Source organism: Leptonotus elevatus, chromosome 6 (assembly GCF_054856555.1).
Source record: "Leptonotus elevatus isolate MCC_2025b chromosome 6, RoL_Lele_1.0, whole genome shotgun sequence".
NCBI classification, from domain to species: domain Eukaryota; kingdom Metazoa; phylum Chordata; class Actinopteri; order Syngnathiformes; family Syngnathidae; genus Leptonotus; species Leptonotus elevatus.
In genome coordinates, this window is record NC_141244.1 from 27,263,925 (window position 1) to 27,269,597 (window position 5,673).

Sequence of the window (5,673 nt, forward strand, 5' to 3'; positions counted from 1 at the left end):
AACCGGTGCATTCGAACCACCTGCCCGCTTTGCCTCCGAGCCGACTCCAAAGACCGGCTGGCAAAAGCGGCATCGGTGTTGAATGCCGCGCCGCAAAGGGACACATTTCGAAAACGGGACAAAACACGGAAAGAAGCTCGTCAAACACTTCGGGAAAAAAAGCACAAGCGATTTTTGTGTTTTGAAACGTGCCGTCATTTGCTGCGTCCGCTTGGAGGAGGCGTCCAGATTTCGACCTGCGGCAGATCGTCAGCGGAGATTTTCAATTGGAACGGCTCAGCCAATTGGAAAGCCGCTCGCCAAAAGAAATCATTGACTGGATATTCGGAGAGATGATCAAAGTTTTGGCGTTCAACTGCAATCGGAAGGCGTTTTGGATTCCATTTTCGACGGGCCAAATGCAGCGGATTCCTTTCGGTAAGAAATCTTCCTCAAGTCAAATCAGATTAGGCTGGATTGTAACAGGAGAACATTGCATCGTGGGAGGTGAGATGGAACTGGGACTAAGAAGAGCTGGTGCCCCCCCCAACCCCCCCCCCCCAAAAAAAAACTCCTTCTCGGGTTTCTGCTCATCCACACGAGACTCTGCTGGCTGCTAATGACGCTCTGGGACGGGACGATCGGGTGTCACGTGCGCACAAACTCATTGATTCTGGGTTTGCCCAAAGCGCCGTGATCAAACACGCACGCACGCACGCACGCACGCACGCACGCACGCGCGCACAGAGTAATAAACACAGGCTCATGCGGGCCTCAGCCTGCGATGCCAAGGAAACAATGACGCGCTGGTGTTGATGTAAAAAAAGATGAAGAATCGGAGCCGTCCGCTCGATGAGGAGAGACGAGGTGGGGGTGGGGGGGCGGCGGGGGGATTAAGCGGGATGAGGCTTTGGAGCGGGGAGGGGCCCGGTGGCCATGTTTCGATGTGCAGATAAGGAGGGAGCGCGTGGATCTTGTTCCGCTCGCTTGTTGTACTTGAGCTGATCCGATAAGACGCACGCTCGACATGTTGCTGCTGACATGAGTCGGGTCAACCGAGCGCCATTGACCACCGTCAGCGCCACTCGTCCATCGACCGCCGCAATCTCCTTGAGGGGCACGTGGACATGGACAAATAAAGGCGGACTAATCGGCCAGCTGATTAAATCGGCTGATTATGGACCGATTATGGGCCGAAATTTGTCGTGACTTTAACTTTAATGTACTCCAATTATTGATAACAGTTGTAATTATTGGCTACACGTCAATCGACGCCATAAGCCTCAATACTGAAAACGTAATGACATTTGCCGATTAGGGCGTCTTATGGGCCTGTCATACGAAATACAGCAAATCGGAATTTTTACAAGCAATGCAAAATGTTAGCAATGCAAGGAAAGAACCTGGAGTTGAAACAATGAAATCAATGGTTTAAATTTTCAAATATTTTCAAATATTTCAAACTCCTGGAAATGTCCAACTTGCTCAGACGTGTACGCCTGAAAGCAAAATGGCTGCCTTGCTGTGCACAAACGGTAGAAATCCCGCTTCGGTGATTACTTTCCATGATTTGCTCTTGTTAAGCACGACAGCTTCACGACATTTTAAGTGGCGCCGTCGAAAGGCACCGAACGGGCCGAACGAACGTCTGACAAGCGACCAAATCAACAGCTGAGCCCCATAAAAAAAAAAAAATCCCAGAGACTTTTTGTTACCTCAACCTCAGACACGTCGGGAGAAACGCGTGGAGGTGCGAGCGCGTGCGCAACGCAACACGCATGAGCGGCCGCGTCGCGGCACAACTGCCAAAGTCGACCACTCGGCAAATGGAAACGCTTTTCCTTGTACACGCTCCAAAAGAGCTTTTGGCCCTTTGAGTTACGTCCCGGCGGCGTCTTGCGCCTCCTCCTCCGTCCGTCCCAGTTCATCAAAATGAAAAATGACGCCTTGTTGAAGGGCACGTCTCATTTCCACTTGCATTGTTTGAAGCACGGGTTGGATTGATTTCATGAATCTGAACCCGTTTGGAACCGTTGGCTTTATTTGAGCTTCTTTTGAAATTGGCTGCAATTAAGCCGGCAAATGCGTTGCTGCATCCATTTTCAGCCCAGCATGACGAACTATATTGAAGCGCGCGATCCATCTTGCTCAATGCTACGATCAACAACACGAAGGCCAACAAACTGAGATCAAGACAACGTTTTTGTGCCGATGTTGCCGCGTCCCGACCAACGAGACGCCCGACTGACGTTCCCAACGATTCTTTGTGCACAGAGCGGCCAAATTCGAAGACAATTCGTATTGTTTGCCGCGTTCTGAGAATTCCCTTCGAAATGACGAGTAGGTCCTCGTGAAGAGAAAAGACGCCGTCTTAAGGACAGAAAACGATGAAGCGGCGAAGCGGAGGACAAAATGGCCACCGATTCACGTTTTCATCAACGCTGAGACTAAATCTGCGCTCTTTTTCTCGGCAGACGGCACGTCGCCGCGGCAACAGTGTTGGCACAAATAAAAAAAGCTTTGCTTTCACTTTTCATCTGGAACATCTTCAGATGAAAGAACCGCCGTTCCAGGACAATCGGATCAAATCTTCAAAACGTGACCTCTACAAAAGGTCAAATGTGAAAGTGAATTCAAAGCGGATCAATTTGAGGGTCCGCCTTTTTCCCGTTATCCGCAAGAGTGACCTTTTTTTCTAGGTTGAGCCGATCACAGCTTTTGAAATGATGACTCGTGCCTGGCAACGGGTTCAACCACGCCTCCTCGCCCCGAGAAGCGTTTCTGTCCATTCCTTGCTCAGAATTTGCGGAGAACGTTCTGAAAAGATTCGGCGAGGACGGCTTGCTTGGGATTTTTAGGTCTTAAGGAATTCGGACCCTTACAAGATGCCGGTTAGTGAGCCCGCTTGCTGAATATGTTGGCCGGAACCAGTTCCTCTGGACTCGGTACTCGTTGTTCTTTTGACAATCTGACGCTCGGCGACTTGAACGCGACTTCACAATTGCTCGGATCGTTTGTTTTGTCATTTAACGTTGACGCGCAGTTAAGATTTGGCTTAAGGTCAAAGTTCACCGTTTGTCACCGTCTGCTCGTGTGTTTGCGCCGGCTTGCGTGCCAGACGCGCACACGCGCGCGCGAATTCACGCCGCAGCATTTTTGGAGCAGAAAATAACAGCGCAGAGAAATGAGGTGAGGTCAAGTGAGCTTTGCTGAGCGAGCGGCAACGCACGATTCCCGCCGCGCATACAAATAGTTTGCGTCGTCAGAAAGTTTTGCTCAAAAGAGGTTTTAGATGAACAAACGCCGGGGTACCCCAGGAGTCTTATTTGGAGCCTATTGCGTTCAAAATGGGCCACATTTGTCAACATTTGCTCTTGTTGACGCGGCTTGCGCCGCTCGCCAACGGGTCGCCGATCTTCGGTCAGCGCGCTTCCTTTCCCGCCAACAGCAAAACCGCCTTGCGGAGGTTTGACTTCAGCTTGGCAGATTTGTTTGCTTTGAGACGACAGCGGGTCCAATCCAGCGGCAACTCGCATTGCAATATCGTTAACAAGCGCTTGTTATTGATGTCGGCGCAAGAAGCGGGAGGCGCCAAAGCACAACCTTCCAGCACAATATCGACGTTTTGAACGGCGGGCGCACGCGCGCAAATCAAAAGTCGCGCTGGTTTCTGTCTTTCTTCTTTGCTGTTATTGTTTTGGAAATGCAATTTCACGCTCATTTGGATCCGCTGATAAAAGTGGCCTCATTTTTCCTGCCGTATTTAAGCAGATTAGCGTTCTCGTGCATTACGACCGTTGATGTCGGCGGCGGGGGCGAGGGGGGCGGGGTCATTGCGACACTCGGCTTTTCAATCAATCTGCCGCTGTCACCGCAAAGATAAAGACGCTGCTGGAACGCCACCGGCAGGAAACAGACGCGCTCATTGACATGCGGACTCGAGCCGCGTTATCGCAGATTTCCTCGTGGTTGACGCTCGCCTCATTTGTTGCCCGCCATCGCAAACTAACACTAAACAAACTGTTGGATTGACAGGAAAACAAAAAAAAGGTCCGCTTTAGCCCAGACATGAAAAAATAAAAAAATAATTTTTTTTTAATACATCCTTTCAGGGGGTTATAAATTCATGAAAATGTCCAATTGTCTTTTTGTCCCCACAGGACCAAAATAGAATGTGTTGAATTTGACTGACAACAACAAATGGGAAGCAAAACGCAGCTTGTTATGTTCGTATGTGACCGACGCCGCCGACGGCGCCGACGACGCCGACGACGACGAGTTACGTTACCAGATGCAACGGCAGCCATTTTGCCTCCGATTCAAATGAGATGCAAATGAGGTCCTGAGCTGTGATGGCAGCCCCCAATCTGAGCTCCCTGGTAAAGACGTGGATGCGGCGCGGGTTCGATCGCCGACGCCGCCGGCGATAGATCTTGAAAAGATCATAAAAAGTGGATGGAAACTCATTTGGAACATTAAGTAGAATTGTGTTTTTTGTCATTGTTGGAAATAGTTGTAATGTAAATCATCGTTCAGGAAACTCCAAATAGGCTCCTCCTCCCCTAAAGCGTTCATAACGACAAAAGGGATTGGCTCGGTCGTGTCATGTTACGATGTTATAAAGTATAAAGTTATTATTACAACATGAGACGTTTGACTTTGGCAAAACAACGCAAAGCAACCGTTTTGTGTCCCGGAAGTCAAAGTTGGAGCGACGGCCGCTTGCAACTCACAAACCGGAACAAGTTCTTGGAAACGTTGACCTCGTGGGAATTTTGCCATTCAGCGCAAAAACAAAAACGACGGAAACGTCCAACGATTGGAAATTCCACATTTGAATTGTCATGAACTTTTTTGCAGTCAAGATGCTTTCCCAGCTGCGACCGACGAGCGCCGCCGCTTTCGCCGTGCTCGTGCGCTCGCAACACTTTTGCTGTGAATAAGCGCTTTTGTCCCGCAGCACTTTTGCTGAGCTCAGCTCAAGGAAGACAAAAAAAGGGTCCGAGGAAGAGTAATTAAGGCCGCAGATAATCCTGATGACCGCAGCGGAAAATGCCTTTTGAGCACACGGTCAGTAATTGCGGTCGGGACACGGCGACCTCGCTGGTGAGGCATGGGGGCGGGGCCACGGCGCCTTTGTCCACTAATGGAGACAAGGGTTTGGGTGCTGGACTGACGAGATGGCGGCGGCGGCGGCGGCGTTGGCGGCGTTAATGCTCCAATGGCCAGCGCTTTACGTTGCGCTTCACGGCGAGGTGGAGACGCTAAAGCTGACGTTGATGGAGAAGATGTTGAGTGCCGAAATATTCAACGGCGTCAGTCACGCGTTTGTTCAACGTCAACATTTTGCTCAAATAGCTTGAAACTGGACTCGAGACTTTCGAGTTCATGTTCGGGGACGAGACCTCAAGACAAGAAGGACCACTTTTTGCAGTTTCCAATCGTTTGTCCGTGCATGCGCCAAACATCCGAGCTGAGCTGAACTTCCACTGATGAGATCTCCTCCTCCTCCTCCTCCTCCTCCTCCTCCTCCTCTTCATCATCCTCCTCATCATCAACACACCCCAAATCCCACCCTCTGACTTTCTAAGGTGTCTGGTGTCTTGCCCCTCCCTCCTTTCCGTGGGACGGAGCAGGAAAGAGAGGGAGGAAGAGCGAGACACCAAGCCATCAGCGCCGCCGCCGCCCCCAGCA

The 5,673-nt window shown here is 50.6% G+C and overlaps 1 long non-coding RNA gene across 1 annotated transcript in view; it reads right to left on the reverse strand.

Moving 5' to 3' along the window:
* LOC147173044 (uncharacterized) overlaps positions 1–5,673 on the reverse strand; it is a 45,350-nt gene that overhangs the window by 11,838 nt on the left and 27,839 nt on the right. The gene's annotated exons all lie outside the window — the stretch shown is intronic.